The sequence below is a fragment of the Pan troglodytes genome, chromosome 22, assembly GCF_028858775.2.
Source record: "Pan troglodytes isolate AG18354 chromosome 22, NHGRI_mPanTro3-v2.0_pri, whole genome shotgun sequence".
Lineage (NCBI taxonomy): Eukaryota > Metazoa > Chordata > Mammalia > Primates > Hominidae > Pan > Pan troglodytes.
Window position 1 is genome coordinate 17,999,088 of NC_072420.2, and position 23,266 is coordinate 18,022,353.

Sequence of the window (23,266 nt, forward strand, 5' to 3'; positions counted from 1 at the left end):
CATAGTATTCCATGGTGTATATATAGCACATTTTCTTTATCCAGTCTATCATTGGTGGGCATTTGGGTTGGTTCAAAGTCTTTGCTGTTGTGAATAGTGCTGCAATAAACATGCCTGTGCATGTGTCTTTATAGTAGAATGATTTATAATCCTTTGGATATATACCCAGTAATGAGATTGCTGGGTCAAATGGTATTTCTAGTTCTAGATCCTTGAGGAATCTAATTCCACTGTCTTCCACAATGGTTAAACTAATTTACACTCCCACTAACAGTGTAAAAGTGTTCCTATTTCTCCACATCCTCTCCAGTATCTGTTGTTTCCTGGCTTTTTTTTTTTTTTTGAATTTTTTTGAGATGCCAACTCACTCTGTCACCAAGGCTGAGTTCAATGGCACGATTTCAACTCACTACAATATCTGCTCCAGACTCAAGTGATCCTCGTGCCTCAGCCTCTCAAATAGCTGGGACTACAGGTGTAATACCACGACCAGCTAATTTTTGTTATTTTTAGTAGAGAGGGTGGTTTTGCCGTGTTTGGCTAGTCTGGAACTCCTGGGCTCAAATGATCCACCCACCTTGGCCTCCCAAAGTGCTGGGATTACAGACATGAGCCACTGTGCCCAGCCCCTTTGCCCATTTTTAATTGGATTGTTTGGTTTTTGTTTGTTTGTTTTGCTGTTGAGTTTGAGGTCCTCATATATTCTGGTTAATTTCTTGTCACATGGATAGTTTGCAGATATTTTCTCCCATCCTGTTTGTTGTCTCTTCACTCTGTTGCTTGTTTCTTTTGCTAGGCAGAAGCTTTTTAGCTTGATATAATCCCATTTGTCTATTTTCTTGGTTGCCTGTGCTTTTGAGGTCTTATACACACAAAAAATTTGCCCATACCTATGTCCTGGAGCATTTCTCCAATGTTTTCTTCTAGTAGTTTCGTAACTTCAGGTTTTAGATTTAAGTCTTTAATTTATTTTGAGTTGATTTTCATATATGGTGAGAGGTAGGGGTCTAGTTTCATTCTTCTGCATATGGATATACACTTTTCTTCATAACCATTTATTGATGAGACTGTCCTTTCCCCATTTTATATTCTTGGTGACTTTATTGTGGATGACTTGACTATAAATGCCTGGATTTACATCTAGGATCTCTATTATTTTCCATTAGTCTATGTGTTTGTTTTTAATGCAAATATCAGGCTGATATCATCACTACAGCTTTGTAGTATGTTTTGAAGTCAAGTATTGTGATGCTTCCAGCTTTGTTCTCTTTGCTCAGAATTACTTTGGCTATCACGGGTCTTTGTGGTTCCATATAAATATTATTTTTTTCTAGTTCTAAGAAGAATGCTGTTGGTATTTTGACAGAGATTGCACCAGGTAGTATTATAATTTTAACAATATTAGTTCTTCCAATTCATGAGCATGGAATATCTTTCCATTTTTCATATGTGTCTTCTTCAATTTTTGTATTAGTGTTTTATTATTTTTCTTGTATATATTTTTTACTTCTTTAGTTAAATTGATTCTTAGGTATTTTACATACGTTTTAGCTACCTTACGTGAGATTGCTTTCTTGATTTCCTTATCAGATTGTTTGCTATTGCTGTATATAAATGCTACTGATTTTTATATGTTGATTTTGAGTGCTGCAACTTTATAAATTAACTTATTAGTTCTAACTTTTTTTGACAGAGTATTTAAGTTTTTCTAAGTATAAGATCATGTTGCCTGTGAACAAGGCTAATTTGATTTCTTCCTTTCCAGTCTGGATGCCCTGTACGTCTTTTAGTTGTCTGATTGCTCTGGCCAGGACTTCCAGTCTTATGTTGGATAATACGTTGAAAAGTGGTGAAAGGGCACAATCTGGTCTTGTTCCTGCTTTTACAGAAAAGGCTTTCAATTTTTCCTTACTCAGTATGATGTTAGTAGTGGGTTTGTCATGCATGGCCTTTATTATTTTGAGATATATTCGTTCTACACCCAGTTTGTTGAGGGTATTTATTATGAATTTGAGTTTTACTGAACACTTTTTAAACATCTATTGAAATGATCATGTGGTTTTGGGGTTTTGTTCTGTTAATGTGGTGTTTCATACTTATTGATTTTTGTTTGTTGAATTATCCTCACATCCCTGGGATGAATCACACATGATAATGGTGAATGATCTTTTTAATGTGATGTTGAATTTAATTTGCCAGTATTTTGTTGAGGATTTTTGCATCTTGTTTCTAAGTGATATTGGCCTGTAGTTTTCTCTATTGTTGTGTCCTTGTCTGATTTTGTTATCACAGTAATCCTGTCCTTGTAGAATGAATTTGGAAGTATTCCATTCTCTTCAATATTTTCGAAGACTTTGAGGATAAATGGCATTAATTATTTTTTAAATATTTGGTAGAATTTGGCAGTGAATCTATCAGGTCCAGGGATTCTCTTTGATAGAATAATTTTTATTACAGCTTTGATATTGTTACTCATTATTGGATTGTTGCAATTTCATGCTTCTTTGTGGTTCAATCTTGGGTGCTTGTATGTGTCCAGGAATTTATCCATTTTCTCTAGGTTTTCCCATTTTTTTGGCATATAATTATTTATAATAATTTTTAATGATTCTTTGTATTTCTGTTGTCTCAGTTGGTATGTGTCATTTTTTATTTCTGATTTATTTCAGTCTACTCATTTTTTATTAGTCTACCTCAGGGTTTGTTAATTTTGTTAATCTTTTCAAAAAATCCAACTTCTTTTTATTTTGATCTTGTGTATTATTTTAGTCTCAATCTCATTTATTTCTTCTCTAATCCTTATTATTTCATTTCTCCTACTAATTAGGTGTTTGGTTTGTTCTTGCTTGTCTACTTCCTTAGCGTGCATCATTTGGTTGTTCATTCGAAGTATTTTTACTTTTTTCTATATAGGCATTTATTGCTATAAACTCTCCTCTCTGAACTGCTTTTGCTGTATCCCATAGATTTTGGTACGTTATATTTCCATTTTCATTTGTTTCAAAATTTTTTAGAACTTCCTTCTTAGTATTTTTTTTGACCAATAGTCATCTAGGAGCGTGTTTTTAAATTTCCACGTTTGTGTAATTTCCAAGGTTCTGCTTCTCCACTGATCTCCGGTTTTATCACTGTGGTCAGAAAAGACACTAATATGATTTCTACTTGTTGAGACTCATTTTGTGGTCTAAGAGATTATTTATTCTTGAGAATGTTTCATGTGCTGATGAAAAGAATGTGTATTCTGTAGCTGTTGGGTGAAATATTCTGTAAATGTCAGTTAGACTTCTTTGGTCATATGTGAAGTTTTTAACTCATATTTCTTTGTTGATTTTCTGTCTGAGTGATATGTCTGTAACTGAGAATGGGGTGTTGAAGTCTCTTACTGTTATTGTATAGCACTCTATCTCTCCCTTTAGATCTATTAATGCTTGCTTTATATACTTGGGTGCTCTGGTGTTAGGTGCATATATATTTACAATTGTTGTATTCTCTCACTGAATTGACCCCTTTATCATTATTGAGTAGGATTCTTTGTATCTTTGTATCTTTTTACAGTCTTTGACTTGTAGTTTATTTTATTTGATCTACAAATAGTTATTCCTGCTCTTTTTTGGTTTCCGGTTGCATGGAAACCAATCTTTCTCCACCTCTTCACTCTCAGTCTGTGCGTGTCTTTATAGGTAAAGTGGGCTTCTTATAGGCAGCATATAGTTGGGTTTTGTTTTTTTTTTTTTTTTTTTTTGCTTTTGTTTTTGTTTTTTACCCATTCTGCCACTCAATGCCATTTAATTGGAGAATTTAGTCCATTTGAATTCAGTATTATTATTGATAAGTAAGAACTTACTATTGACATTTTGTTGCTTATTTTCCTGTTGTTTTATAACTTTTCTGTTTCTTTTTTCCTTTCCTACTACCTTCTTATGTGATAAGTAATATTCTCTGGTAGTAAGATTTTATTTGTTGCCTTTTTATTTCTAGTGTGTCTTTTATAGTTTTGTATGTATGTGTGTGTGTGGTTTCCATAAGGCCTACAAAGAATATCTTAAAGATTAACAAATTAGTTTAAATCTATGACAAATTATCTTAGACCACAAATAAAAGAATAGAAACAAAGAACAAGTGAAAAAAAACTGTATGCATTAACTTCATCTCTGTCCCTTAACATTTTGACTTCATGTTGTCTCAATTTACATGTTTCTATATCAGATATCTCTTAATAGGTTGTTATAGCTATAATTGTTTTTTCATAGATATGTCTTTTGGGCTTCATACTAGTTATGAGGGGGTTGTATACCATAATTATAATTAGTAGAGTATTCTGGGTTTGTCAATGTACTTAAGTTTACCAGGGGTTTTATACCTTCAATTTTTTTTTTTTTTTTTTTTTTTTTTTGCACATTACTGTTTTGTTTTGTTTTTTCTTTCAGATTGAAGAACTCCCTCTAGCATTTCTCATAAGACATGTTGGTAGTGGTAAAGTCTCTCGGCTTTTGTTTATCTGAGTAAAACTTTATTTCTCCATATTTGATATAAAAATTTGCTGCATATAATATTCTTGCACGGCAGGTTTTTTTCTTTAAGCACTATGATAATGTCATCCCACTTCCTACTGGCTCATATGGTTTCTGTTGAGAAGTCTGTTGCCAGATAAATTGGAACTCCTTCATATGTTATTTGCTTATTTTTTTCTTGCTGATTTTAGGATAATTTCTTTGCCTTGACATTTGAGAGTTCAATTATTATATACCTTGGGGTAGTCTTTTTTGTCCATGTCTGTTTGGTGTTCTCTGAGCTTCCTGTACTTGGATATTTAGGTCTTTCTCAAGTATTGGAAACTTTTCTATTATTTCTTTGAATATGTTTTCTATCCATTATTCTGGCTTAATTTCCTTTTGAACACCAATAATTCTTAGAGTTGGTATCTTAAGGTAATGTTCTATGTCTTTAGGTGATCTTCATTTCTTTTCATTCATATTTCTTTTTTCTTCTTCATGTATTTTCAATTAGCCTGTTTTTCAGCTCACTGATTCTTTCCTCTGCTTGTTCCATTGTGCTGTTGAGGGCCTCTAGTGAGATTTTCAGTTTAGCAAATGTATTTCTCACTTCTAAGATGTATGTTTGATTTTTAAAAATTACAATCTATATTAAATTTCTCTGATAAATTTCTAAGTTGCTTTTCTGTGCTATCTTGGAGATCACTGTGTTTCATTAAATCTGCTTTTTTGAATGCTTGTTCAGAGAGTTCACGCATCACAGCCACTAGGGTCAGTCACTGGTTTCTTGCTTTGTCCATTGGGGAGATCATGATTCCCTCTTTGCTGATGTGTGTGTGTGTGTGTGTGTGTGTGTGTACATCACCGTTTTTGCACTAAAGGATTAGTTGTTGAATCCAGTCTTCTCTGTCGGCTTATTTTGGTTTTTATTGGACATGTTTCCTTAGATGTTTTTATAATTAGCTGCTGGTTTGCTTTCTCATCTTTTTTTTCCCTGCTGGGTTGCTGCCTCCTTTTTAGCACTAGGTGGCACCTTAAGCCCAGGTTGGCCTCAACTCTAGTAAACAGTCGGAGGGCTGCTCATCTTAAGTGGGAGGGGTTCCAAAGGGAATGTCCCAATAGTGTGGAAATGCTGGCTAGGAGTTTGTGCCCTAGGAACCTGCAGAACATACCTCCTATAGTATAGTGCCGCTGAACAGCCATTCTGATTTGGTGTCAACTTTGGCCAAGTTACCTATCAGAGTTTCCAGGGTTGAGGATGATAGTCTTATCACCCCACTTTGTCTCTGGCTGTCTTCAGAGATATTTCTCCCTTTAGGCACTTGCAATGCTTCCTGTAGATTGATACTGGAATAGACTTCCTTTCAGGGATCCCAAGGTGATGGGGAAGCTGGCTGTTAGCCTTGATTTCACCTTTTTCTGTGTATAAATTGTGAACAAGGGGAAATTTCTATGCACTTGGTTACAGTCAGATTGAAGGGAGAGGCATCAAGGATATAGAATTCTAATTCTCTTTCCATCTGCTCAGAGTTTTTTCACTTCTCTTTGGCTCTGGGAACTGTGTCTTCCTCATATTTTAGTTCCAAGACATTGGCAGTGATAATCTCAGTGCTGCATATTTGTTTTTGGTTTTCTATGGTGGGTAGGTTAAGTCAGCTTTCTTCTACACTGCTATTTTGGAACCAGAAATCCTATACATTGGTAAAAATAAAGTAGGAAAGAATAGAAAGCACTAGAACAACTCTTCATGAAATTTATGTGTGAATTAAAGGAAATACGTTTATACTTATTAGAATGTACCCAAAAATTGTTGCGATCATAAATATACACATTATAGATTGATGTTAGATAGATGGATAGATATACAACATATAGAAGAATTAAGTCTGATTGCTTCCAAATGGAAGGAAACCTCTAGGAGAGTAAGATTGAAGAGTAGAAGCAAGAAAGTGAATTTATGAAAGAACAAGTTCCCCAAATAAGCAAAAAATAAAAACAAACCAAATTATGTATATAATTGGGAGACAAACCAGGAAAGGAAAAAATAGAATATCTTCCTTGAAGAAATATTTTTAAGAAAAGGAAAAGGCCGGGCGCGGTGGCTCACGCCTGTAATCCCAGCACTTTGGGAGGTCGAGGCGGGTGGATCACGAGGTCAGGAAATCGAGACCATCCTGGCTAACACAGTGAAACCCCATCCCTACTAAAAATACAAAAAAATTAGCCAGGCGTGGTGGCGGGTGCCTGTAGTCCCAGCTACTCGGGAGGCTGAGGCAGGAGAATGGCGTGAACCCAAGAGGCGGAGGTTGCAGTGAGCCGAGACTGCGCCACTGCACTCCAGCCTGGGCGACAGAGCGAGACTGTCTCAAAGAAAAAAAAAGAAAGAAAGAAACGGAAGAAGTGGATGACAGTAGAAGACTTTTGAGACATAATGTAGGACAGAGGAAACTTTCATACAAGAGCCTTATTTTCTAAAAAAAAAAAAAAAAAAGGAAATAAAGGGTCATCCATGGTAACCAAAAGCAGAAGAATAGAAGTTAAGTATTTACCAAGTCTGGAAATGTGTTTTATAGCGAATATAAAAGTGTAAATTCACAATGACTAGAAGCCTTATTGAGCAAGAATGAAGAGGTTGACTAAAATTAAACAGAAGGACACGCTAGTGAACATATTCCACCCATGGTTAATTGTTACTATCAAGCCTTAGCAGAAAGCAAAATTGGAAAAAAAGAAAAAAATAAATTCACCTACTATGTAAAGTAGATGAATTTATGTTAGGAAGAGAAATCTTAAGGACATTAAGAAAACAAATATTATTATCATCTTACAATTACATAAAAAATTTAAAACCTAGCTTTTACAAAGTTTGAGGTTTTAATTTTACCTTTGGAAAATAAAGTTCAGAAATTGTAGAGTGATATTGAAAAAAATTTAACTGTTTAGAAATGCAAGTACTATCAACACCACTGTCTACTGTGTTCAAAGATAAGTATTAACACTGATATTATCCAAAACAGGAATAAAAATAAAAACTATGCTGAATGGGGCCATAAGATTTTCTCCTTTTTCAACAACAAAAGTGATTAACTGCACACGGTTACTGTTTTACGTTGTAATGCCATATTCCTCAACAATGGTGTCTTCCAAAATGAGTCTCTTTTTGTTTCTGAATGACAATAACCAAGAGTTATGGGCTGAATTGTGTCACTCCACAGTTCATATATTGAAGCCCTCACTCCCAGTACCTCAGAATGTGTCTCTAACTGGAGATAGAGCCTTTAAACAGGTAATTATGTTAAAATGAGGCCATTAGGGTGAATCCTTATCTAATATGACTTGTGACTTTATAGAAACAATGAATTCTGGAAAGGAGATGGAGCAAGATGGCCTAATAGAAGCCTTCACTGATTGTCTACCCTGCAGGAACACCAAATTAAACAACTATCCACACAAGAAAGCACCCTCAGAACAACCAAAAATCAGGTGAGTGATCACAGTACCTGACTTAAACTTCTTGTTACTGAAAGAAGCATGGAAGAGGGGTAAGACAGTCTTGAATTGCCAACACTACCACTCCCACAGCCCCTAGTGGTGGCCACATGGCACAGAAAGAAAATCTGTTTTCCTGGGGGAGGAAGAGTGCAGAGACCGTGGGACTTTGCATTGGAACTCACTGCTGTCCTCTTACCCCAGAAAGCAATACCAGGCACAACGCAGCCAGTGCCTATGGAGGGAGCATTTAGACCAGCCCTAGCCAGTGGGGAATTGTCCATCCCAGATGTCAGAAGACGAATTCAGGCAAGCCCCACCACCTCACGACAAAGTGTTCTATGGTCCTAAATAAAATTGAATGGTAGTCTAGGCCACAAGAACTGCAATTACTGGGCAAGTCCTGGTGCTATGCTGGGCGCAGAGCCAGTGGACTTGAGAAGCACATGACCTAATGGAACACCAGCCAGAGTGGCTGAGAGAATGCTTACATCACTCCACCCCAGCCACAGGTAGTATAACTTGCAGCTCCAGAAGACACTCCTTCCCTCCACTTGAGGAGAAGAAAGAGAATAAGGCTGACTTCATCTTGCAACTTGGATACCATCTCAGCTACAGTAGGACACTGGGCAGAGTCCTGAGGCCCCTATTCCAGACCCTAGCTCCCAGATGACATTTCTAGGCACCTTGGGCCAAAAGGTAAACCACTGCCTTGAAGGGAAGGACCCAGTTCTGGCAGGATTTACAACCTGCTGACTAAAGAGTCCTTGGGCACTGAATAATCAGCAGTGGAACTCAGGTATTTGCTATGGTCCTTGGTCCTTGGGTGAGACTCAGAGAGCTGCTGACTTCAGGTGTGACCCAGCACATTCCCAGCTGTGGTGGCTCTGGGAAGAGACTCCTTCTGCTTGAGTAAAGGAGAGGGGAGAGTAAAGGGAATTCTGTCTTGAAGCTTAAGTATGGTTTGGCCACAAGGAAGTAGAGCACCAAGCAGGCTCTTGGGATATTTGATTGCAGGCCTTGGCTCTTAGATGGCATTTCTAGACCTGCCTGGGGCCAAAGGGGAGCCTGGTGTCCTGAGGGGAGAGTCCCAGTCCTGGAAGCATTCACCAAAGCTGACAGAAGAGCCCTTGGGCCTTGAGTGAACATTACCAGTAGCCAAGCAGTACTTGTCCATGGCCCTGGGGCAGTGGTGGCCATGGTGAGAGACTCCTCTGCTTGCAGAAAGGAGAGAAAGAGTGGACAGGACATTGACTCATGGCCTGGGTGCCAGCTCAGCCACAGAATAGAGCACTAAGTGGATCCCTAAGATTTCCAACTCCAGACACTGGCTCCCAGATAGCTTCTCTAGACCCACCTGGAACTGGGGGTAACTCGCCACCTTGAAGGGAAGCCCACAAGCCTGATTGGCTTTGCCACCTGCAGATTGCAGAAACCTCGGGCCTTGACTAAACATAACCAGTAGCCAGGGAGTGGTTCCTGTAGGCTGTGAGCAAGACCCATTATTGTGCTAGCTTCAGTTCTCCCACAATGCAGTCCAAGTGGTGGTGGCCACAGGTGTGCTGGTTCCACCTTTCCATCAGCTCCAGGCATCTCATCACAGAGACAGAGAGACAACATTTGTTTGGGAGAAAGTAAGGGAAGATAACATGGGTCTGTGCCTGGTAATCCACAGAATTCCTCTAGATATTATCATAGACCATCAATGTTATACTTCACAGATGTGGCTGCAGTGACCAAAAATCTAGACAACACCCAAGTCACTTCAAATACCTGGAAACCTTCCCAGGAAAAATGGATACAAACAAGCCCAGACTGTCAAGACTAAAATAAATATTTAACTCCTACTGCGTAGACAGTAATAACATCCATAAGAAATAAGACCATTTAGGAAAACATGACCTCACAAGATGAACTAAATAAGGCACCAGGGACCAATCCTGGACAGAAAGAGATATGTATGTGACCTTTCAAAAAGAGAATTCAAAATAGCTGCTTTGAGGAAACTCGACAAAATTCAAGCTAACACAGAGGAGAAATTCAGAATCCTATCAGATAATTTTAACAAACAGATTGAAATAATTAAAAGGAATCGAGCAGAAATTTTGAGGTTGAAAATGCAATTGACACACTGAAGAATGCATCAGAGTCTCTTAGCAGCAGAATTGATCAAAACAAAAATGAATTAGTGAGCTAGAGACAGGCTATTTGACAATACACAGTAAGAAGAGACAAAGGGAAAAAATAATAAAAAATAAGGATGCACACCTACAAGATCTAGAAAATAGCCTCAAAAGGACAAATCTAAGAGAAACTGGTCTTAAAGAAAAAGTACAGGGAGATGAGGTAGAAAGTTTATTCAGAGGGATAATAACAGAACCTCCCAAACCTACAAAAAGATGTCAATATTCAGGTACAAGAAAGTTATAGAATACCAAGCAGACTTAACACAAAGAAGACTACCTAATGGAATTTAATAATCAAACTCCCAAACATCAAGAATAAAGAAAGGATCCTAAAAGCAGGAGGAGAAAAGAAAAAAATAACATACAATGAAGCTTCACTATGTCTGGCAGCAGACTTTTCAGTGGAAACCTTACAGGCCAGAACAGAGTGGCATGACATATTTAAAGCACTGAAGAAACAAATTTTTGCCCTAGAGTAATATAACCAGTGAAAGTATCATTCAAACATGAAGAAGAAATAAAGATGTTAACATGAGGAAGAAATATAAAAAAAAATCCTTCAAACATGAAGGAGAAATAAAGACTTTCTCAAACAAAAGCTGAGAGATTTCATCAACACCAGAGATGATGTACAAGAAATGCTAAAAAAGTTCTTCCACTTGAAAGAAAAGAATGCTGATGAGCAATAAGAAATCATCTGAAGGTACAAAACTCACTGATAATAGTAAGTACACAGAAAAACATAGAATATTATAACATTGTAATTGTGATGTATAAACTATGTATTGAGTAGAAAGTCTAAAAGACAAACTTATCAAAAATAATAACAGCAACAACATTTCAAGACATAGTAGAATGAGACATAAATAGAAACAACAAAAAGGCAAAAAGCAAGGGAATGAAGTTAAAGTGTAGAGTTATTGTTGGTTTTCTCTGTGTTTGTAAGTTTGTTTACGCAATCAGTGTTGTCATCTGTTTAAAATAATGAATTAAATGATATTATTTCACAAGCCTCATGCTGACCCCAAACAAAAGAACATACAATAGATATACAAAAAATAAAAAGCAAGAAATTAAAACATACCACTAGCAAAAATCATCTTAAATAAAAGGAAGATGGGAAGGGAGTAAAGAAGAAAGAAAAGACCACAAAACAATCAGAAAATAAAACAAAATGGCAAGAGTAAGTTCTTACTTATCAATAATAACATTCAATCTAAGTAGACTAAACTCTCTAATCAAAAGACTTAGAGTGGCTGAATGGATGAAATAACAAGACCCAGTGATCTGTTTGCTATGAGAAACATACTTCACCTATAAAGAAACACACAAACTGAAAATAAAGAAATGGAAAAACATATCCCATGCAAACAGATGCCAGAAAAGAACAAGAGTAGCTATACTTACATCAGACAAAATAGACATCAAATGAAAACTATAAAAAGAGAAAAAGAAGGTAATTACATAGTGATAAAGTGATCAGTTCAGCAAGAGGATATAACAATTGTAAATATATATGCACTCAACACTGGAGCACCTAGATGTATAAACCAAATATTATTAGAGCTAAAGAGAGAGATAGACCCCAATACAATAATAGCTGGAGACCTCAACACCTTACTTTCAGCATTGGACAAATCATCCAGACAGAAAATCAGAAAATAAACATGGAACATAATCTGCATGATAGACCAAATGGGCCTAATAGATGTTTACAGAACATTTCATCCAATGACTGTGGAATAATCATTCCTCTTCTCAGCACAAGGATCATTCTCAAGGATAGACCATATTTTAGGCAACAAATCTTTAAAAATTCAAAAAAGTGAAATTACATGAGTATCTTCTCTGATCACAATTTAGTAAAACTAGAAAGTCAATAACAAGAGGAAACTTAGAAACTATACAAACACATGTAAATTAAACAATATTCTCCTAAATGACTAGTGAGTGGCTCTCTGAAGAAATTAACGAGAAAATTGAAAAATTTCTTGAAACAATAATGAAAACATAACATACCAAAATCTAGAGGATACATGCAACCAGTACTAAGAAGGAAGTTTATAGCTATAAGCACCTATATCAAAAAGGTGTGAACGTTTCAAATAAACTACTTTATGATGTATCTTAAAGAACTAGGAAAGCAAGAGTAAACTGAACCTAAAATTAGTAAAAGAAAAAAATAATAAAGATCGGAGCAGAAACAAATGAAATTGGAAAAAAAAGAAAACAATATAAAAGACCAACAAAGCAAAATTTTTTAAAAAACTAAAAAAAATTGACAAACCTTTAGCCACACTAAGAAAAAAAAAGAGAAGATTTAAATTTTCAAAATCAGAGATGAAAAAGGAAACATTATAAATTATACCACAGAAATTAAAAGGCTAATGAATGGCTGCTATGGCAGCTATATGGCAATAAACTGGAAAACCTAGAAGAAATGGATAAATTCCTAGACACACATGACCTACCAAGATTGAACCATGAAGAAATCCCAAATTTGAACAGACCAAAAACAAGTAATGAGACAGAAGCCATAGTAAAAATACTCCCAGCATAAAAAGCTCAGCACCCAGTGGCTTTGTTGTTGAATTTTACCAAACATTTAAATAACTTATACTGCTGGGCACGGTGGCTCACACCTGTAATCCCAGTACTTTGGGAGGCTGAGGAGGGTGGATCACGAGGTCAGGAGATGGAGACCATCCTGGCTAACATGGTGAAACCCCATCTCTACTAAATGTACAAAAAATTAGACGGGCATGGTGGCAGGCACTTGTAGTCCCAGCTACTTGGGAGGCTGAGGCAGGAGAATGGTGTGAACCCGGGAGATGGAGCTTGCATTGAGCCGAGATCGCACCACTGCACTCCAGCCTGGGAGACAGAGCGAGACTCCGTCTCAAAAAATAAATAAATAAAAATAAATAAATAAATAAATAACTTATACCAATCTTACTCAAACTATTAAAAAAAATAGAGGAAGGAATACTTCCAAACTTATTCTACTAGGTCAGTGTTACCCTGATACCAAAACCAGACAAAGACACATCAAACAAACAAACAAAAACCTATAGGCCAATATCACTGATGAAAATTGATGCAAAAATCCTCAACAAGTAAACTAAATTCAATAATACATTCAAAAGATCATTCATCTTTTAAGGAGACCAAGTAGGATTTATGCCAGGGATGCAAGGATGGTTCAAAATATGTAAATCACTCAATGTGACACATTATATCAAAAGAATAAAGGACAAAAGCCATAGAATCATTCCAATTGATGCTGAAAAAGCATTTGATAAAATTCAACATACCTTTATGATAGAAATCCTTAAAAAGTCTGGGGGTAGAAGGAACACAATAACTGCCATATATAACAGGCCCATAGGTACAATAATACTGAATGGGAAAAACATGAAAACATTTTCTTTAAGATCTGGACCACGACAAGGATGCCCACTTTCACCACTGTTATTCAACATAGTACTGGAAGTCCCAGCTAGAGCAATCAGACAGGAGAAAGAAAGAAAGGGCATGCAACTTGGAAAGGAATAAGTACAATCACCTTTGTCTGCAGATGATATAATTTAATAATTGGAAAAGCCTAAAGACTGCACCAAAAAATGATTAGAACTAAGATATTCTGCAAAGTTGCAGGATACAAAATCAACATACAAAAATAGGTAGCACTTTTATATGTCAAAGGTAAGCAATCTGAAAAATAAATCAAGAAAGTAATCCCATTAACAATAGCTACAAATAAAATTAAATATCTAGGAATTAAGTTAATCAAAAAAGGAAAAGGTCTCTATCATGAAAATGAAAATACTAATGAAAAAAATCGAAGTGGACACAAAAGTGGAAAGATATTTCATCTTCATAGATTGCAAGAATAAATATTGTTAAATTGTCTATATTACCTAAAGCAATCTATAGGTTCAATGCAATTCCCATCAAAACACTAGTGACATTCTTCACAGAAATAGAAAAAAAATCAAAAAATTTATATGGAACCACAAAATACCCAGAATAACCAAAACTATCCTGTACAAAAGGAACAAAACTGGATAAAACACACTGCCTGACTTCACATTATACTACAATACTACAGTAACCAAAGCAACATGGTACTGACATAAAAACAGACACATAGACCAATGGAAACAGAATAGACAACACAGAAACAAATTCGTACATCTACAGTAAACTCATTTTTCACAAAGTTGCCAAGAATATACAATGGGGAAAAAACAGCCTCTTCAATAAATGCTGCTGGGATAAATGAGTATCTATAATGAGAAGAATCAACTTAGACCCGTATCTCTTGCCACATACAAAAATCAAATGAAAATGGATTATTAAAGACTTGCCAAAACCTCAAACTATAAAACTACTAAAATAAAACTTTGGGGAAACTCTTCAGAATATTGCACAGGGCAAAAATTACTGTGCTGCGAGTAGTACCCCGCAAGCACAGGCCTCCAAACCAAAAATGGACAAACGAGATGACATCAATCTAAAAAGCTTCCACAGCAAAGGAAACAATCAACAAAGAGAAGTGTCAACCCACAAAATGGGAAAATATATTTGCAAACTATCCATCTGACAAAGGATTAATAACCAGAATACATAAGGAGCTCAAACAGCTCTATAGGAAAAAATCTAATAATCCGATTAAAATATGGGCAAAGGATTTGAATAGACATTTCTTAAAAGAAGACACACAAATGGCAAACAGGTATATCAAAAGGTGCTCAACATCATTGGCCATCAGAGTAATGCACATCAAAACTACAATGTGGTATTGTCTCATCCCAGTTAAAATGGCTTTTATCCAATAGTCAAGCAATAACAAATTCTGGCAAGAATGTGGAGAAAAGGGAACCCTCATACACTGTTAGTGGGAATGTAAATTATTACAACCACTATAAAGAACAATTTGGAGGTTGCTCAAAAACTAAAAATACAACTATCATATGATCCAGCAGTCCCACTGTTAAGTACACCCAAAAGAAAAGAAATCAGTATATTAGAGAGATATCTGCATACCTATGTTTATTGCAGCACTATTCACAATAGCCAAGATTTGGTAGCAACCTAAGTGTCCATCAACAGATGCATGGATAAAGAAAATGTGGTAAATATAAACAATGCAGTACTATTCAGCCATAAAAACGAATGACATCCAGTCATTTGCAACAACATCGATGGAACTGGAGAGATCATTACATTAAGTGAAATAAGCCAGACACAGAAAGACAAACTTCCCATGTTCTCATTTATTTGTGGGAGTTAAAAATTAAAATAATTGAACTCATGGAGACAGAGAGTAGAAGGATGATTACCAGAGGCTGGGAAGGGTAGTTGAAGGATAGGGGGTAATGACAGATAGTCAATGGGTACAAAAATATAGTTAGGATAAAAAAAGATCTAGTATTTAACAATAATTTATTGTAAATTTAAAAATAATTAAATATAACTAGATTGTTTGTAACAGAAAGAATAAATGCTTTAGGTGATAGATACCCTATTTACCCTGATGTGACTGTTATGCATTGTATGCTTATTTCAAAGTATCCCATGTACCCCATAAATATATGTACCTACTATGGACCCACAAAACTTAAATATAAAGTAAAAAAATTAATTAATGAGTGAATTGTATGGCATATAAATTACATCTCAATAAAGCTGTTACAAAAATCGGAAAAAAACAATAAATTTGAATAAGCAGAAATACCAAGAATGAGGAAGCACAGTGAAAAGGCTACCGTTTGTGAGCAAAAAGGCTGCCATCTCCAAGCCAAGGAGAGTTGCCCCAGAAGAAACTAAACCTGCCAACACCTTGATTTGGACATCTAGCCTCAAGAACTGTGGGAAAATAAATCTATCCTTTTTAAGCCATCCAGTCTGTGGTATTTCATTACAGGAGCCTTAGCAAACTAATATACCCAGTTTTTCTGCTTTGTTTTGTTTTTTACCCTTTAATTGTAATTCACAACGTGGATTTTTTTCTAATGTGCCCTTCAGTATTTTACTACCTGCCCCTGCGAGATTTCCTGTCTTTCAAAATCAAGTCTAGCAAAGCTGACCTAGAGCAGGGTCAGTATCTCTATGCTGAAAGACTGAGCTTTCCTAGAACCTCACAATTAAGAATGCTTTCATGCTAGTTAAAATTAAAGATGGCTGCTAAAATAAGAATTTGCAGGTAGCCATTTAGCAACGTTTAAAAGGTAGGCTGGAGTTCATTCAATTTTGTCTTTAGTGCAAGGCCCAAGTGTTTGGTACCTTCCTCATCAGCTTCCAAAGGAAATGTTAGGCTTTGCTGATTGCTGATTTATTTTATGTTATTTATTTATTTATTTTTGAGATGAGTCTCGCTCTGTCGCCTAGGCTGGAGTGCAGTGGTATAATGTTGGCTCACTGCAACCTCCACTTCCTGGGTTCAAGTGATTCTTGTGCCTCAGCCCCCCGAGTAGCTAGGATTACAGGGGTATGCCACCATGCCCAGCTAATTTTTGTATTTTTAGTAGAGACGGGGTTTCAGCATGTTGGCCAGGGTGGTCTCAAACTCCTGACCTCAGGTGATCCATCCACCTCAGCCTCCCAAAGTGCTGGGATTACAGGCGTGAGCCACAGCACCCAACCTGGTTGCTGATTTATTGATGACCATTTTAGGTTTCACAAATACTACTCTTATCATTGCACAAGATTATGAACAAATATCTTGTTTTCTCTAGTCAATTCTCATGTTTAACGTTGGCTTGATGTCTTCATCTCCAAATAATTGTATTTTTCCCTCTTAATTATAGAGCAAATGAACAATGAGATGGTATGACTCAATTAGATTGCTGCATTACTGAATGCAGAAAAACTCTCATGTTCTCCTATCACCTTCGTACCCACTCCACTCCAACATTCATTCACAGTTTATTTGTCCGTAGGTAAATACCAAGAAAGCTAGATTAATTAGAGCTCTTCCCTAGGTAGTTTTTGCAAACTAGACCAAGGAAAGAAAATATGTCTTGGTTGAAGGAGTTCGAGTTATGACCCTTAATAACTATGAGCAGCCACGTGCCACCAATTTGGAATAATTACTTTTACAGTGAGAGGGAATAAAGTGGATATGGGAAATAATAGCATCCAGCTCACAGGGTTGTAAGACTTAAATGGGAGTATGTATGTAAAGTACTTACCACCATTCAATAGATGCTGGCAAAAACAATTAAAACTAAGAAGGGTCTCAGATTTTAGCCTGCTTGTAAGCCAACAAGCAGCCTGCCACTATTTCATGAATGCTGGCAGAAGACATAAGACTCCTCAGCTAGAAAAAAAGGGTGTTATTACTTTTGGCACAGTGGGCAGCAAGAGCATCAATGTAAACATTGGCCTCTAAGTCTCATGGTCATGACAGAGGCAGGCACAGGTGGATGCTGTAAGCACAATGAGTGTGTGTCACAGCTGAGAAATCCAATCTTAGGAATCTCCAATTGTTTATAACGGGCTGCCTGAAAACCTGCTCAACCTTTGCCCTGGAGGAAGGCATTATCTTTATTATACTTGACAACAAACAAACCTGTCATCTGTTCTAGGGGCAAGACCCTGTCTCTGTCTTACAAGGCTATTTGCTATACATACATCCTTGAAAAGACAGTCTGGACAAAACTGTGAATGCCTCTGGTTAAAAGAAGTGCAGGTATGAGAGACCCATGGAGAATTCTCTTTGAACAATAATTAATAGATATTTAGAATTGAGAGCACTGAGATATTTATTGAGCATTAGTAAATAAAGAAACATGGATTTAGAAGCTAAATTGCTGGTAATATTATGTAATCTTTGATTTAATAGATGAGAACCCTTGTCCTGGGTAAGGAAATTAATTTAGCTTTAGCATAGAGAATATGAGTTATCTATAGCACATACAATGAAAATATTCAATGAGAAACTGGAAATTGATTCAGATGATAGAAAAATATTAAAATCTGGTTATACCAACATTGCAATCATACTTACAAAAAGGTCAACTAGTACTTTCTTTTCCTCATTATGATGACTTTCAAGCTCAGGGGTCAACAAATCAGCCCATAGGTTAAATTCTGTTCACTACCTGTTTTTGTATAAAGTTGCATTGAAACACAGCCACACTCCATCCTGATATTTTTGTTTAAATCTTAGATTCAAAGGATACACGTGTAGGTTTGTTACATGGATATGTTGCATGATGCTGAGGTTTGGGCTTCAGTTGAACTCATCACCCAATTAGTGAACACAGTACCCAATAGATAGTTTATCAACCATTGCCCCCTCCCTCCCTTTCCCCTTAGGCATCCCTAGTGTCTCTCTGTTTCCATCCTTATGGGCACTTAGGTAGATGCCATGTCTTTTCTACTGTGAATGGCACAACACACCCTTTCATTTACATATTGTCTGTGGCTGCATTCATACGACAATGGTAAAGTTTGATAGTAGCAACAGAAATGACTCACAAAGCCAAAAATATTTACTATCTAATTCTTTACAGAAAAAGCTGGCTGCCCTCTGTTCTAAACTCTTAAATTTGTGGATCAGCTCATGGAATCAACTTAAGTGTCCATAGCGGATGGATTGGATAAAGAAAATGTGGTACATATGCACCATGGAATACTACACAGACATAAAAAAAAAATCATGTCCTTGTCAGCAACATGGATGCAGCTGGAGGTCATTATCCTAAGTGAATCAACACAGAAACAGAACATCAAACACTGCATTTTCTCATAAGTGGAAGCTGAACTGTGGGTACACAGGAACATAAAGATGAAAATAATAGACACTGAGGGCTCTAAAAGTGGGGAGGGAAAGAGGAGGACAAGGGTTGAAAAACTACCTATTGGGTATCTATGTTCACTCTTTGGGTGATGGGTTCACCAGAATCCCAAATGCCAGCATTATGCAATACACCCATGCAATAAACCTGCACATGTACCCCTGAATTTGTAATAAAAATTTGAACATCATCAGTCCTTCTTTCCAAAGTTTTATATTATAAAACCATATCTACTTTTTCTCTGAGGCTACTTTGCATTTACCTAGTTGTATTTTCCCCAAGTAATTATAATCCAGAGAAAGAATGAGTTAAATGCTATATCAGTGGTATACATTGCAATGATAGAACCAAGAAAGAAAAAAAAATTAAAAAATAGAAACTCACATGGGAAAATTTTGGAATGTCCTCTCAGAAGATGTGGTTTAAGGAGAGCCTTTAAGGACGGTTAAAACACTGACACACAAAACTTCATCACTGGTGAGGAAATTACACGAGTAAAGAAAGGAAAGGAGTTTGTGGCAAACAAGGATACATAGATCAGGGAACCAACCAAGGTTAGGTCAAAGCAATAGGATACAAACACACTAATTTTCATATTGTTTTGTGATTCAAGTTCTGTAACTGCTTAGAAGTCTGGGACATGTGTGCATTATGCAGAATGAGAAGGAAAAGTTAGAGTCAGCAAAAAGAAGGCCAAGATAACCTGCTGTGACAAGCAAAGCAAATGAGAAGCTTGTTGGACAAAAATAGATTCTATAATCCAGTGCCTTTTCCTGATTGTTGACAGAGGCAGAGTAGATGTGCATAATATGGAGCATTTGTCAAGGTGATGTCAAAAGATGATGCTTCCCACCTGGGAACTTAGTTTAGGATTATGACTTACAAAGCGCAAGGAAAGTCATGAATGCAGAGATCATTGCAAAAAAAAATCTGTCATTAAAAGTCTTTATATAATCTAATTATATAAATTTGGAATACAAATTGAAAAGCTATCTTAAAAAGAGGTTGTTTTGAAGTTTTATATCATGTTTGTAAAAATAATTTGGGTAAAAAGTGTCTTCTAGTTGCGTCAGGCTATGACAAGTCATGATTTCATTAACTCTGTAGTTTACCATAACAGTCTAGTTGTATGGTTGTTAGGGGCATTGAAAATTATGTATTAATATTTAATTCCCTTTTTAAATATTTGTGTGGTTCTCTTATACCACTTCCATATGTGGTGGCTATGAATTTCAGTCCATAAACCTGGGGGCTCAGGAAATAGCACTTTATTTGCTGTAACAAGTTTTATATGTATGTATGTAACAAGCTCAGTTTTATTTCTGAGCTGAAGTTGATTTTTCCTCAGTCACTTTTATTTTTTCTTCCATCCCCAAGACCATTCCATGGTTTCAGTATCTTCAGTTAACGTCAAGGTATTGTGGGAGGGGGCACTGTCTGGACATCAATCATTTTTCTTCACAGACAACTCTTATTCTTTACATGGCTGCTTCAGTTCTGTCAATTCCCTTTAGCTTCCATGCCTTGACTGAGGCCCAGCAACTTTTCTCTTTTTTTGAGATCCTGCAAGAAAAGATCGCCCTCTGTTGCCCTGGCTGGAGTGCAGTGGTGTGAAGACAACTCACTGGAGCCTCAATCTCCTGGGCTCAAGCTATTCTCCTGCCTCAGGTTCCTGAGTAGCTAGGACCACAGGTACATGCCACCATGCACAACCAATTTTTAAAATGTTTTGTAGAGACAGGGTCTCACTATGTTCCCTAGGCTGGTCTCAAACTCCTGGGCTCAAGTGATACTCCCACCTCAGCCTGCCAAAGTCCTGGGATTATAGGTGTGAGCCACCATGCCCAGGCTCCAGTAACTTTTTTAAAGGCTGTCTTCGATTCTTCTTACTAGAATCACCATGCAGCCAGTTCTATTTACGATTTGTTTATCTTACTCCCTCCACAGAGGCACTTACTAGGAAAGAGAAGATCATCTCTACTCAGGATTTACCATCCACTTTACCTCATTGCTAAGGTAATTTCTTTTATGAGTCTCTTTGTTAGTCAATTTGTGTTACTATAAAGAAACACCCAAGACTGGGCAATTCATAAAGAAAAGAGGTTTGTTTTAGCTCACGCTTCTGAAGGCTGTTAGGAAGCATGGTGCTGGCATCTGTTTCTGGTGAGTCCTCAGGAAGCTTACAATCATGGTGGAAGGGGAAGTGGGAGCAGGCACATCACATGGCAAGAGAGAGAGTGTGTAGGTGCCAGGCTATTTTAAATGACTAACTCTCACGTGAATATCTGTGAACTGACAATGAGAACTCACTCATTACCAGGGGAAGAGCCCCAAGCCACTAATGAAGGCTATGCCTACATGACCCATACATCTCCACCAGGCCTCACCTCCAACACTGGGGATCACATTTCAACACGAGATTTGGAGAAAACACACATCGAAACCATATTAGTAGGTAAGAAAAATGCCCCTTCAAAATGCTCTAGCTAGCTCCTTCTCAATCCCTTTCCTGTGGAAAGTCAACTGCTCAGTAGTATGAGTCAGTGACTTTGGAGCTAGGAAGGAACTTGGTCACCATAACCAGCATGTTTTACAAGACTGACACCAACAAACCTCTTCAAATTTTCGAATTAGTTGAAGACAAGAAGATTTAGCAAATAAGTGAGTGAATTCAGAATAATAGAAATTGGGTGTCTACTGTTGAATAAAGAAGGTAAAAATACTTAAGGGAGAATGGCTGGAGTAAATTTGAGGTATCAGTGTGAACTTAATGATTTTCAATATAAATATAGATACATAGATATATGTGTATGTGAGTTTGTATATGCACACACATAATTTTCTAGCTATCCTGTAAGGAGTCCTGAAAACAATGGCACACTGGCAGTAATTAGCACATACCAAGTCCCCAGATTTTGGGTTCTACATTCATTCTCCAATAAAAGAAACCTGATTCTTTGAGAAATGGCTGATTTCAGGGCATGGGTTAGAAAACAAATGAGATAAATCTAGAGCATTCTATCATGGCAAAATGTAAGAAAGCTTATTCAAAGATTAATGGGGACATTTTAAAAGAGCAAAAAAAGTTGAGTTGAAGGGAACCCACTGATTAAACCTGCAAAAATTTTAGCATCAAAATAATGATAATAACATATTGTAACGTCTTGAATAAAGTAGGAATAGAAAATAAGCTCCTGCCTTATAGTAGAATGCCAACTAACAAATATAGAAGGGAGGATGGAATTAGAAAAGCACCGCTTGGCAATAATCTTAGAAATCATTGATTCAGAAAAGGATTATCAATGGATGCTAAAATTAGTAGATGAGTATTTGATGAGGAACAGGCTATTTACATAGTCTGAAAGTATGTTTCCACAAAATACTTTTATTTACTTGTTATTTAATAAGTTTGAGATACTTATTAATTAACATTAAAATGAAGAAAATCTGACAGATTATTTTAAACAAATGGTAAATGATATCATCAATAGTCCAAATATTTATGCCTTCTGTTAGGATGGACTAAGAACAGTGCATTATTTTTGTGGTATTCCTGCCAAAAACATGCATAACTGAAAATAAATTATAAGAAAACACCACAGAAAATCTGTATCTTTTTTAAAAGTCAAGGCCATGATACATGAAGAAAGATTTCAAAAGTCTAAGAGGTATGGCCTTTAAATGCAATGTGTGCTCCTGAATTGGTTCATAGACCAAAAAAGAAATGAAGAAAAGGGGAAACAATTTATTTTACTCTATAATGGGCACTATAAGGAAAACTGGGAAAATCTGAAGTTCTGGGAATTAGACAACAGTATTGCATTAACGTTAATTTTCTTATTTTGTTGGGTGTATTAGGGTTATAAAGAAGAATTCCTTTGCTTTTAGGAAACAGAAAATTTCAGGAATTTGGGCCGTCATGTCTGCAACTTGTAAACAGCTCAAAACAGAAAAAGAGAGAGAAGAAAAATGTACAATGTTAAAAACTGTGGAATCTGGACAAAGTTTATAGAGTTCTTTGCACTGTTCTTACAACTATTCTGAAAGTTCAAAATTAAAATTTAACCCAAAAATACTATTGATATATCTTAAAATTCAAACTCTCTTTTACTTCCTCACTGTTTGTAATTCTGTTAAGGCCATAAGGGTTTGTAAAATAAATGCCAGAAAAGCTTGCAGACAACTTTTACTTTCTACTCTTCCACATATCTCTTTTAAACAAATTTTTTTCAAAATTTTGTGAGTACATAGTAGGTATATGTATTTATGGGTACGTGAGATGTTTTGATAC

General features: G+C 36.4%; 1 long non-coding RNA gene across 1 annotated transcript in view; it reads right to left on the bottom strand.

Moving 5' to 3' along the window:
- LOC129138306 (uncharacterized) overlaps positions 1–23,266 on the bottom strand; it is a 110,566-nt gene that overhangs the window by 18,402 nt on the left and 68,898 nt on the right. The window lies entirely within an intron of this gene.